We start from the raw sequence: 13972 nt of genomic DNA on the forward strand, positions 1-13972 counted from the left end.
AGTCGGCAAGGTCCGCGACTGGTGGATGCAGCTTCAAGGGGCTTATCCCGATCCGCGGCAATGCGCTGAAGGAGGGAACGGAGAGGTTAAGGAAGGGAGGTACGGGAGTGAGAGAGTCAAGGGCTTGGGAGTGCGCGGTAGGACTCACAGTTCACGGGGTGATTTTCGGAATCCGGCAGTGCGGGAGCAAGGTCCGGTGATACGGCTGCTGCCGTTGGTGCAGATAGGTGCATGTGATAAGGGCGAAGAGGGGATTACTGATTGGATAACCCTGGCAGAAGAATGAGAATAGAGATAGGACCACAAAGACAGAAGGAAGGGCGTCATATTAGGTAGGGATAACCCTGGCAGAATAATGAGAATAGAGAAGGGACTAAAAGGACAAAAGGAAGGGCGTCATATTAGGTAGGGTGAAATGGGAAAAAGTTGGGAAAGCAGTGATTTAAGGTAGCAAGAAGCATGGGGGCAAATTTACAGCAGCAATGACTGTCCATCGAATTTCATCTTCAGAGTGTTTCTTTTCCAGAAAATGCTCAACCAATGGCGCTGTGAGGATTTTGCATCTAATTCTACTGCGATGCTGGGAGATGCGTAGACGAATTTGCCCCCAAGAGGAGGCGATATGATAAAGACACTAAACAGAGAAGAATTAAAATAAATTTTGAAGACTGACAGTTTCAATTCCGGATTAAACAGACACGAGGATTGGTCCACCAATATCTGATTTGCATATCAGTTATCTCCGAGTGCCTTGAAAACTTCTGCATAACTCTTCTGAGTTACAACCAATTCTATGCTTCTTGCTCTATGCTGGGTTACTTTGTTGTCTTACTATTCTCTATTTTTTACTGCTAAATATCACCCAGTACTTTCACACACAAGGACACTTACAGTGTGCAAAATGACCATTATATTAATTCACTACCTTAAATCACCGCTTTCCCAACTTTTTCCCATGGCCTTCTTGAAAAAGAACAGCGTTGGGTTTTTCGCTTGGGGACCCACATTCATGGATTAAATGATGATATACCATGGAACCAGTTCCATCTTTAAGAGTTCTGATTACGGACTGATTGGCTCTCTACTATGAGTTTTACACCTCAACTGAAGTTTCCTTTCCTCTAATTTGTTGAGATGGAGCCCCCTTTTTCTCCGTCTGTTTTTTTCCCCCCGGGGTGATGATTTTAGCATAATGCCTATCTAGCACCTCTTCCTCACTACTGTGAGGTTCTGTCTGCCCCCCTATTTTTCTTATATTTATTTCCATATCTCTGTACATTCTTAGCACTTGGGCAGATTCTCCCTGATGACATTCGGCTACTAGCCCATCACTTCAGTGGCCCCTCCCCTTTCCCTGTGGAGATATACCCATCCCTCTATCTACATTCGGTTTTTGTGAGCCATTATACTCCTTGCCCACTATCATTATACACTCCCAATCCCAGGTGACTACTGCCCCTTGTACCTTTCCATCGGGGTTCACCATTCTCCCCTGTGGCGTTTGTACATTTTTAAGCCTCACCATCCTTTTCTCTTATTTGTTGACACACCAGCATTTGCTCTTTATTTATTCTGTCAGTTTCGTTTTTGTGCAGGCATTTGGCTGAGACACCTCTGTCTTCCCCCTGGGGTCCTTCTCCTTTCACTCTCGGCTCTGTCAGTCGATCTTTGTGACCCGTCCGGTCTCCTTCCGGTTCCGGGTCTGCATTTGCAGAGTCAGCGCGCACAGGGCGTTAACCTTTTTTTTTACGCGATTACCCTAATTGATGCAGTCATCTAACCCGGCTCCCTTCGGCTCAGTTCCATCGACGGAGCCGACCGGGGTGGTTCATTTGGCGGGACCTTGATCCTTGGAGTCGTAAGTACGGCGCATCCGGCTGAGCTAGGTAATATCCTGACAACGCCACTTTTTTGACCATTGGACCACGTTTTCCTCTCCCGTTCCTCCCTTCATATAGGTAGCCTACCTTGCACGCCTACCACTCGGTCCACGAGCTCATGAGGTTACTTATCTCCTTTTAGCAAGTATGTTCATACTTTGGCTATTTTTTGACTGGCATGGATATACACTGGAATAGTGCGGAATTTCAGTCCCATTCTGAATAGAGTGTGTGCTTTTTGTTTCATGTTTGTTATGTCCTATGTTGTATGTTCATTTGTCACACAATGCTTTCATCACAGATCAAGTGATAACGTTACAGATAGCATTAAGAGACTAGTACTCTTCACCTTTTTTTCAGATCACCGTTCTCACACGATGGATTGAATTCCTTCCTACGTGATTAATGTTCCTTTATCTCCCTCTTATGTTTGTTCCCTCTAGGTTAATAGGATTATGTAAGACCTATTAAGGCATTACGACTTCGTGGAGGCTATTTACTTCCTTTTTTTCATTTATTCTCTCACAATTTTGTTTTTACACATCACAGTGAGTTGCAGGAAGGGATCCTTAAGGTCCTGACGAAGAAGCACGGGGAAGCTTCGAAACATGTCGACACCACTAGGAGGCATAGCTCATTGAGGCATACACCCTCCTCCCCCTCACCTTTTACTAATACGAGCTCGAAAGGCAGAATAAATTTTCCGAGACCAGAGAGCCAGGTATTTTTTAACTCACTCCTTATTCACTCCTGACCCTTCCTCTCACACCCCCGCATCACACATAGCTGTCTCAGTAACAACAGTGCTCCCACGCAAATGTAGGTCGTAGCACGCCCTGTCCCGTAGAGGGGCAGGAAGACCCCTATGATGAAGCATGACACCAAGGGCCCTTTTGGTGTGTGAGGGGTATTTAAACAACTGATGTGTATTCTCCACGACTGTGGGATACATATTGTGTAATCGGGAGATCCCTTATACCCGTGGGTGGATCCCTTTGTTTATGTACAATTGACTGGGAGGAAGTATCCACCTCCACCACTCGCTGAGTGGTACCTCTCTACTCCCTTCTTTGTTTCCTTTTCTATGATAGACAGCGTACAGCTGTGGGAGTTTTTTTGTTTTTCTTAGCCATAGGATTTCTGGCATCAGTGCTGTTATGAGTAGCACTGTGATTTTTCTCTACCTGAGGCTATCTACCTCTGTAGACCAGGGGCTATCTACCTCTGTGACATAATAAGTTTCTCTAGATGATTACTTCATCAACATTAGACACATAACAGTTCTAGACAGACACGCACTCTCTATTCAGTAACACTACAACCACATTCTATGAGATACCAAGATGGCAGATAACATGGGATTAACCTTTGCAGAAGACGAAGTTGAAAGGATTCTGGCCGCCATTAACCCCTTTGAAGGGCTAAGCAACACCGACCCAGGGCCTAACAATGCTGATTGGGATGAATTAGCCAACTTAAGGAGAAATCGGATCAGAACTGCTCTACATGGATTATTAATGACAGAATACTTACGGGCAAATGCAGCCCCCCAGGGCTTGATAGTCCGTAACGAACCCTATATCTTTCAACAAGATAAGACCTTTAAACGCGACTGGTCATTAATTTCATGGCATTGCACCCGGGACTGGCTAGTCCTGATCATAAAAACAGCCACCAGACTAACACAAGAACTGAAGGTTGAGATTCTGAATCTAGAAGTCCGTCTAAAGGCCTATATATCCCCGAGTGTCCTTAAAAAACGCCTGGAGGAACTCAACCAGGAAATAACCGATTTTGAAATGACATTAAAACAAAGTAAATACAATAAACTTAAGAAGGACACTGCACGGTTCAGCCATGAACGAGTGTACCCTTACACACGAGACGACTATGTTCCTAAAAATCAAAATCAGAACTATGATGATGACTCCTCTGATACAGGCTCAGATAACTCAAATTCCAGCAGGGGCAGTGGCAAACGGTTCAATAGAGGGAGGGGTAATTACAACCAGCGCCCGTTTTACCAAAGGGGTGGTGGATGGAATGGCTACCAAGGACCCCCCACCTACCCCCCTTTTGCTTATGGTCCACCTATGATGGGCGGACCTTTCCCACAGTGGATACCTCCTCCACAAGAATTCGAGTATAACTATACCCCACAACCTTTTTTAGGGGCACGCCAAGGACCACGGAGGGCGCGGAACAGAGGGGGATACAATGTCCATTGGTCTGCACCAGAGACCGAGACCCCGCGGGTTTCAACCAGGAGCATGACCAACAACATGCCTCCCCAACCGTCAACGAGTCGAAAGTAAACTTGGTGGTCAATCTCACTGACCTGGCCCTCACACCGACACAAAGCAAGGTCCTTGAGAGAGGACTCGGCTTTGTGCCCACTAATCGATTTGACAAATTTAAGATCCTTACTGAGATCACGGAGTTCATCCATAAATTGAAGTTGAAAGTGTTTTTCAATGACCTACCGACCACTGAAATGATGAGAAAGGACACAGGTCTCCGCAACAAATCCACTTTTGTACCCCCTAACTCTGCACTACCGGTAGAAATCCTTGCTTTTGAAAAAGCAGTGATGGGTGAGATACAGGGTATCCCGACAGTGAACAATAACACCTTTCATAACACCACAAGGGAAGAAAAGGAGGCCATACATGAATTGTCCATGAACCAGGACATTATCATCAAACCTGCAGACAAGGGGGGAGCTATTGTGTTACAAACTACAGTCAATTATGACATTGAATGTAGGAAACTTCTAGAAGATCGCAGAAACTATGGCATCCTACAGGTAGATCCTACCGAGTCAATTGGGATTAGAATCGTCACGATGGTGGAGGAAGCTCTAGCGAATGATTGGATTACTAAGAAGGAGGCAGAATTCCTGGTCAATACCAACCCCAGGATCCCTTACTTCTATACTATACCCAAAATTCATAAGAATCTGACCTCCCCTCCTGGTAGACCCATCGTTTCTGGCGTGAATTCTATTTTGGAACCATTGTCCAGGTTCGCGGACGCGTTCCTTCGACCTCTGGTTCAAGGTACCAGCACCTACCTGCGTGACACCAAGAATGTCCTACAAATACTACAGGACATTGATTTTGACCCTACGAAGAATTTACTCATGGGACTTGATGTGGAAAGCCTGTATACCAGCCTCCCCCATGACGAAACGTTACTCATTATCGAGGAGGTACTTTTTTCTGCCCCGTGGGAATATCACACACCACGTAATCTAGTGATGGAATGTGTATCACTGGCACTCACTCGTAACTTCTTCATGTATGCTGACGACATCTATGAGCAACGACATGGTACCAGCATGGGGAGTACCTTCGCTCCTAGTTTAGCAGGTCTCTATGTACACCATCTCGAAACTAGCAGGATCTTGCACACAACGAACCCTTTCCTCCCACACATCAAAGTCTGGAAAAGATACATAGACGATGTTCTGGTCATATGGGAAGGTGATACAAACTCAACTGATGCATTTATGCTGTAGCTTAACCAACAGAATACATTCTTGAAATTCACACATACTGTATCGGCTCACAACCTTGTATTCCTGGACCTCAATATCTACTCGGAACAGGGCAGACTTAAAACCACTACACATTTCAAGGCAACAGCAAAGAACTGTTTACTCCTGTTCGATAGTTTCCATCCCCGTCACCTGAGGGTAAATCTACCATATGGTCAATTCCTCCGTCTTCGGAGAAACTGCACGGAGGTAAAAGAGTTCAAGAAACAAGCATCTGAACTACGCCTGAAACTGATCGAGCGTAACTACCCCGAGCAGGTCATTGATAAAGCCCTCAAGAGAGCAAGGAATAATAACAGGGAGGCCCTCTTGGAAGACAAAGTGGTCACTCAGACCGATGAAAGACCTATCTGTGTGACCACCTTCAACACACATTCCAACAAGATCACTAAGATAGTGAATAAACATTGGCGTCTCCTCAACAGCTGTGGCTTGAACATCACTAAACCTATGTTTGCACACAAGAGGGGTCGTAACCTTAAAGACATGCTTGTCCATACCAGACCCAAAAACACGTCCCGGCCCAGAATTGAAGGTCTGCTACCTCCAGTACAGGGTCATCACCCCTGTGGCAACTGCAGCACCTGTCCACTTACGAAAAGATGCAAACATATTCAATTCCGTAATGGCGAGAAATGGGACCAGAGGAGCATCACCAATTGCAATAGCAAAAACGTTGTCTATCTAATCACCTGCCCTTGTGGTCTTGAATATGTGGGCATGACCACAAGACCGATCAAGATACGTATTGGCGAACACCGTAGCAATGTTAGATGTGGGAGAAGTACTACCAAAATGTCCAACCACTATATCTCTAATGGACATGGCGTTGATGATCTACAATGGACAGTGGTTGAACAAATGGGCAGCGAACATGGCCTTCTTGAAAAAGAACAGCGTTGGGTTTTTCGCTTGGGGACCCACATTCATGGATTAAATGATGATATACCATGGAACCAGTTCCATCTTTAAGAGTTTTGATTACAGACTGATTGGCTCTCTACTATGAGTTTTACAACTCAACTGAAGTTTCCTTTCCTCTAATTTGTTGAGATGGACTCCCCTTTTTCTCCGTCTGTTTTTTTCCCCCCGGGGGTGATGATTTTATCATAATGCCTATCTAGCACCTCTTCCTCACTACTGTGAGGTTCTGTCTGCCCCCCCTATTTTTCTTATATTTATTTCCATATCTCTGTACATTCTTAGCACTTGGGCAGATTCTCCCTGATGACATTCGACTATTAGCCCATCACTTCAGTGGCCCCTCCCCTTTCCCTGTGGAGATATACCCATCCCTCTATCTACATTCGGTTTTTGTGAGCCATTATACTCCTTGCCCACTATCATTATACACTCCCAATCCCAGGTGACTACTGCCCCTTGTACCTTTCCATCGGGGTTCACCATTCTCCCCTGTGGCGTTTGTGCATTTTTAAGCCTCACCATCCTTTTCTCTTATTTGTTGACACACCAGCATTTGCTCTTTATTTATTCTGTCAGTTTGGTTTTTGTGCAGGCATTTGGCTGAGACACCTCTGTCTTCCCCCTGGGGTCCTTCTCCTTTCACTCTCGGCTCTGTCAGTCGATCTTTGTGACCCGTCCGGTCTCCTTCCGGTTCCGGGTCTGCATTTGCAGAGTCAGCGCGCACAGGGCATTAACCTTTTTTTTGACGCGATTACCCTAATTGATGCAGTCATTTAACCCGGCTCCCTTCGGCTCAGTTCCATCGACGGAGCCGACCGGGGTGGTTCATTTGGCGGGACATTGATCCTTGGAGTCGTAAGTACGGCGCATCCGGCTGAGCTAGGTAATATCCTGACAACGCCACTTTTTTGACTATTGGACCACGTTTTCCTCTCCCGTTCCTCCCTTCATATAGGTAGTCTACCTGGCACGCCTACCACTCGGTCCACGAGCTCATGAGGTTACTTATCTCCTTTTAGCAAGTATGTTCATACTTTGGCTATTTTTTTACTGGCATGGATATACACTGGAATAGTGCGGGATTTCAGTCCCATTCTGAATAGAGTGTGTGCTTTTTGTTTCATGTTTGTTATGTCCTATGTTGTATGTTCATTTGTCACACAATGCTTTCATCACAGATCACATGATAACGTTACAGATAGCGTTAAGAGACTAGTACTCTTCACCTTTTTTTCAGATCACCGTTCTCACACGATGGATTGAATTCCTTCCTACGTGATTAATGTTCCTTTATCTCCCTCTTATGTTTGTTCCCTCTAGGTTAATAGGATTATGTAAGACCTATTAAGGCATTACGACTTCGTGGAGGCTATTTACTTCCTTTTTTTCATTTATTCTCTCACAATTTTGTTTTTACACATCACAGTGAGTTGCAGGAAGGGATCCTTAAGGTCCTGACGAAGAAGCACGGGGAAGCTTCGAAACATGTCGACACCACTAGGAGGCATAGCTCATTGAGGCATACACCCTCCTCCCCCTCACCTTTTACTAATACCAGCTCGAAAGGCAGAATACATTTTCCGAGACCAGAGAGCCAGGTATTTTTTAACTCACTCCTTATTCACTCCTGACCCTTCCTCTCACACCCCCGCATCACACATAGCTGTCTCAGTAACAACAGTGCTCCCACGCAAATGTAGGTCGTAGCACGCCCTGTCCCGTAGAGGGGCAGGAAGACCCCTATGATGAAGCATGACACCAAGGGCCCTTTTGGTGTGTGAGGGGTATTTAAACAACTGATGTGTATTCTCCACGACTGTGGGATACATATTGTGTAATCGGGAGATCCCTTATACCCGTGGGTGGATCCCTTTGTTTATGTACAATTGACTGGGAGGAAGTATCAACCTCCACCACTCGCTGAGTGGTACCTCTCTACTCCCTTCTTTGTTTCCTTTTCCATATGCAAATCAGTCTGACCCTGTGCATCATGGGAACAGTCCACCCCGAACTGCCAAGCCATGCCTTCCCTGGACCGGAAACAAGCTTCCTAGGACCGGTTTCTGGCATTCCAGCCGTCTTCAGCCAGGCTTGCTTGAATCCAGTGGCAAAGTGAGCAAGGGACTCACGTCTGAGCATACCCTACCAACTTATGGCGAACAAAGCGGTACAAAAGGGGGTGGTGATGGACGGAGCATCAGAACCAATCAAACACTCACACCCAGTCAACAGATCTGGGTTTGATCCATCACCGTTCTTTAGCCCACTCTGCCACCCCAGTTCAGACATGGCCATATGCAAATCAGTCTGACCCTGTGCCTCATGGGAACAGTCCAGCCCGAACTGCCAAGCCATGCCTTCCCTGGACCGGAAACAAGCCTCCTAGGACCGGTTTCTGGCATTCCAGCCGTCTTCAGCCAGGCTTGCTTGAATCCAGTGGCAAAGTGAGCAAGGGACTCACGTCTGAGCATACCCTGCCAACTTATGGCGAACAAAGCGGTACAAAAGGGGGTGGTGATGGACGGAGCATCAGAACCAATCAAACACTCACACCCAGTCAACAGTTCTGGGTTTGATCCATCACCGTTCTTTAGCCCACTCTGCCACCCCAGTTCAGACATGGCCATATGCAAATCAGTCTGACCCTGTGCCTCATGGGAACAGTCCAGCCCGAACTGCCAAGCCATGCCTTCCCTGGACCGGAAACAAGCTTCCTAGGACCGGTTTCTGGCATTCCAGCCGTCTTCAGCCAGGCTGGCTTGAATCCAGTGGCAAAGTGAGCAAGGGACTCACGTCAGAGCATACCCTACCAACTTATAGCGAACAAAGCGGTACAAAAGGGGGTGGTGATGGACCGAGCATCAGAACCAATCAAACACTCACACCCAGTCAACAGATCTGGGTTTGATCCATCACCGTTCTTTAGCCCACTCTGCCACCCCAGCTCAGACATGGCCATATGCAAATCAGTCTGACCCTGTGCCTCATGGGAACAGTCCAGCCCGAACTGCCAAGCCATGCCTTCCCTGGACCGGAAACAAGCTTCCTAGGACCGGTTTCTGGCATTCCAGCCGTCTTCAGCCAGGCTTGCTTGAATCCAGTGGCAAAGTGAGCAAGGGACTCACGTCTGAGCATACCCTGCCAACTTATGGCGAACAAAGCGGTACAAAAGGGGGTGGTGATGGACGAAGCATCAGAACCAATCAAACACTCACACCCAGTGAACAGATCTGGGTTTAATCCATCACCGTTCTTTAGCCCACTCTGCCACCCCAGTTCAGACATGGCCATATGCAAATCAGTCTGACCCTGTGCCTCATGGGAACAGTCCAGCCCGAACTGCCAAGCCATGCCTTCCCTGGCCCGGAAACAAGCTTCCTAGGATCGGTTTCTGGCATTCTAGCCGTCTTCAGCCAGGCTTGCTTGAATCCAGTGGCAAAGTGAGCAAGGGACACACGTCTGAGCATACCCTGCCAACTTATGGCGAACAAAGCGGTACAAAAGGGGGTGGTGATGGACGGAGCATCAGAACCAATCAAACACTCACACTCAGTCAACAGATCTGGGTTTGATCCATCACCGTTCTTTAGCCCACTCTGTCACCCCAGTTCAGACATGGCCATATGCAAATCAGTCTGACCCTGTGCCTCATGGGAACAGTCCAGCCCGAACTGCCAAGCCATGCCTTCCCTGGCCCGGAAACAAGCTTCCTAGGATCGGTTTCTGGCATTCTAGCTGTCTTCAGCCAAGCTTGCTTGACTCCAGTGGCAAAGTGAGCAAGGGACACACGTCTGAGCATACCCTGCCAACTTATGGCGAACAAAGCGGTACAAAAGGGGGTGATGATGGACGGAGCATCAGAACCAATAAAACACTCACACTCAGTCAACAGATCTGGGTTTGATCCATCACCGTTCTTTAGCCCACTCTGCCACCCCAGTTCAGACATGGCCATATGCAAATCAGTCTGACCCTGTGCCTCATGGGAACAGTCCAGCCCGAACTGCCAAGAGAGCACCACACAGTCACCCTGAAACACGTTAGAACCCCGGCTGACCCACCCAAACCATCTGGCCATCTTGAAATCTGCAAAAAGCACTCCCCCCAACCCCACTTTAGAATTTATCCAGTTGAAAGATTTATTTCTCAGTGAGTCCCATGATTCATGGTGTGGGGACTCTATGGGCGGAATGTTTGCCAAGACGACCAAATATGGGGTAACATCAGGAGGGAGGTCTAGTCGAACCATGACAAGCAGGGGTGTGTAAGGGCTGTTCTCCCAGCATGAGTATTAAACTTGGAGACTGGTGATGTCCCCCTATTATGAACCCATACTGCATCTGCAACAGAAGCGTGTTGTGTCTGGGGCACTGTGGTTAACACTTGGTGAAGGGGTTGGAGTGGTTGAGGAGCACCTCACACATCCCTATAACAGGTTGTTGTACTAGGGGGGTTATGAATGTTCTAGGGATAGCACCATCAATACTACATTAATTAGTTGGCCCTTCCCTCCCATTCCCAGAGTACAGATTTGCTGAACCCAATCTTTCTGCACATGTTTATACAGCACATTCAACAGCTGTAAGACTACACACAGAGGATTTAGTTAGATTTATCAATGCTTGCACTGTATTCGCTAACGAAGAGCAGTCCAGGGAGTCAGGCGGTACAGAGTGCAATATTTTGCTCAAGTCTCTCTGGGGCTGTGAGCTTGGGCATGATTTTGACACAGATGCCCTTTTTGTAACCTTCATATTCCCATCACATGATGTTGCGTTGGCCTTAGCAGAGTGTATTTTGGCAAATTTGGGCCATTTAGATGGGGGGATAGGATTCGAAGTGCCCGGTGAAATGAGGGTAAGGATTTGGTCAGACTCTCTCCTTTTCGCAGAATCTAAACTTTTGGGCTACAATTCAGGCAGTTGGTCCGCATTTAAGGAGGATATACATGTGTTAGAAGGTTCGATGCCACTCTCGGTACAAATAGTTATGGTTTCCTCCACACTTAAGATTTGCTTCTCAATGGCCCCCATTGCCCCTGTTATGAAATTCATAATGGACTCATGTGATTTTGACGGTGATTTTGCTAGGGCGGAACTCTGTTGAAATCCCGAAATCGGTCCTAGGATGCTTGTTTCCAGTCCAGGGAGGACCTGGCCCCGCAGTTCGGGCTGCAATGTTCCCACTGGGCACAGGTTCAAGACTGATTTGCATATGGATGGGTTCAAACTGGAATGGCATGGTGAGCAAAAAAAACGATGGATTTAGGCCCAGATTCCTGTACTGGGGTGAATGTATGACATTGTTCTGCATTCTATTAATGTAGATATTTGGCTAGAAAGAATAGCCTTTAAAATGTTTGTATAGTATGTGATGTGTCATATTTGTTTTTTATGTTTGTTTATTGATGTGTATATTTATTTGTTTGAATTTAACAGCCCTGAAGAAGTCCTTTTCAAGGATGAAACGTGTCCGCTGTATCATTGTGAAAAGTGATATTTCTGACCTCGTTTTTAAAAGCTATTTGAAATTGGAATAAAAAGGAAAAATTTGGAAGAACATCCGTGTTGGATACAGACTGTATAATTGTCCTTCCTGCTCTGGAATTGATGTGTGGTGCACCTGTGCCTATGTTTTAAATTGTTAGGTTCCTACGGGGAATTGCATTGTGACGGTGGGTGCGATTCAGTGTGCACACAGACCCCAGCAAGTATAAAGGGGTTATAATAGTAGAGGGATAGCTGCTCAGGTGCTGTTGAGTTGAGGGTTCTACTGTCAGGCTAGTTTGTTTACGTATCTTTACCCCACTGACTTGTCCTGTGAATCACATAATTAACTTTATTACCTTAGAATTTTGATAAAGTTAAACAATGGCAGGCTTTAAAGACAGACGACAGGAATTAGCCCAGGACTTATTTGCCTCCAGATCCAAACCGGGAGGCGCGATTGGTAATGTCCCTAGAACAGAAGGATTAAAAGCTAAATTCCAAAAATTGGAAAAATTTAAAAAACATGAGATGTCCAGATGGTGGGACGGCACCACCCTGGAAAATATATTGAAAATGAGAAAATCACAAGGGGTCTTAGAATTTTAATTTTTCCCACCTTTGAGGACCTTGACAAGGAATCACTTGAGGACTGGGAGGGAAATCTCCACAATGCCTCATTTAACATGATGCGCCTTTTGATCAAGCATGCGGAGAAAAAGGGCATTAAACTGCAACAGGAAATAGAGGGACTAGAAACGGAAATTGCGAAATCAGAATTAAAGGAGGTAGTGAAGAAAAATTATGTCATCTTGGATGAGATCCTTGAAGACCATCAAATATATTTGAGAGACAAAAAGGTCAAGAAAATCAAAAGAGATGATAAGGATTACAAAGATGGGAGAGTCTATATCTTCTCCCACAAGTATGATAATGTTAAAATCCCTGGAGAAGGCAAGAGACCACGTGAGGAGACTCTGGAATTAACTTCTGCGAGTAGTATAACCTCTCTTTCCTCAGTAGCTAGCTCAGTCCCTACAGAAGAATCAACAGGCACAACTGAGATTGACAATAGGTAGAATTTTTCATTGGAAATGGAGGGACTCAGGTTGGGGGCAAGATCAACACCCAAAGATCAAAAATCAGAAGGGTGGGAGGAGGAGCCTAGCGCTTGACCAAGATGGCCGCGTGAGCTTTGAGCTCCCGAGACCCTCGTGCCCTCCGTCGTCTATCCTGTATATAATCCTGTTTGTATGCATGGCATCGTGTAGATGACTTGTCAGGGAGGCGATCGATGCCACCCGAGGTCGAATCGCCCACCGGGAACCGGAGTTATGCATGGTGGAAGATTGAGGCCTATCTCCGAGGGATGCCAGGGGCTCGAGTTGGCAGGATGCCCGGCCTCTAATTGAACAACAGCGGCCAGGCGAGGTGTGAACTGCCGGACGGAGGTCCCTATCCTTTCACTTTCACTTTCTCGCCCTTTGTCTGCCCAGCCCAGGGAGTGCTCGCGTCTGCTTTATTATCATTTGGACGCTCTGCATGCCACACTGGCGACCCATCGTAAGACGGAGCACTCCTGATCTCTCTCGCTGAGAGAGGGCAGGCCTGTTTGAACCGACTTGCTTGAGCCCACCATGTCGGGCAAAGCAGAGGTGGACCGGCCGAAGCCCAAGGCCACCAGGCGGGGAGCCTACACTCAAGCCAATAACATGGACCGCTATGCCCAGCAGAAGGGGTCACCGGGTGCACCGAGCCAGTCCCCGGACACACAGAAGACAGCCTCACCCTTGGCCCCGGAGCTCTCCCTGCAGGATGTCATGGGTGCACTCGACGGGCTGCAGACTTCGATTGGGAGACAGTTTGATGCCCTGGCGCACAAAGTGGATACCATCTTGGTGGATGTTAATCTGATCCGCGCGGATTTGGGCAAAACAAATGAACGGGTCAAATCCCTGGACATCAAGACCACGGGCCTCGCCGATGATGTCTCGGACCTGCAGACCGAGGTCCGTAAGTTGCGGACCGAGAGTGATCTCGCCGCCCGTCGGCTGGAGGACTTCGAGAGCCGGGCCAGGCGCAACAACGTGCGCGTTATCGGGGTCCCGGAGTCCTCGGATGAG

Source organism: Triturus cristatus, chromosome 9 (assembly GCF_964204655.1).
Source record: "Triturus cristatus chromosome 9, aTriCri1.1, whole genome shotgun sequence".
NCBI classification, from domain to species: domain Eukaryota; kingdom Metazoa; phylum Chordata; class Amphibia; order Caudata; family Salamandridae; genus Triturus; species Triturus cristatus.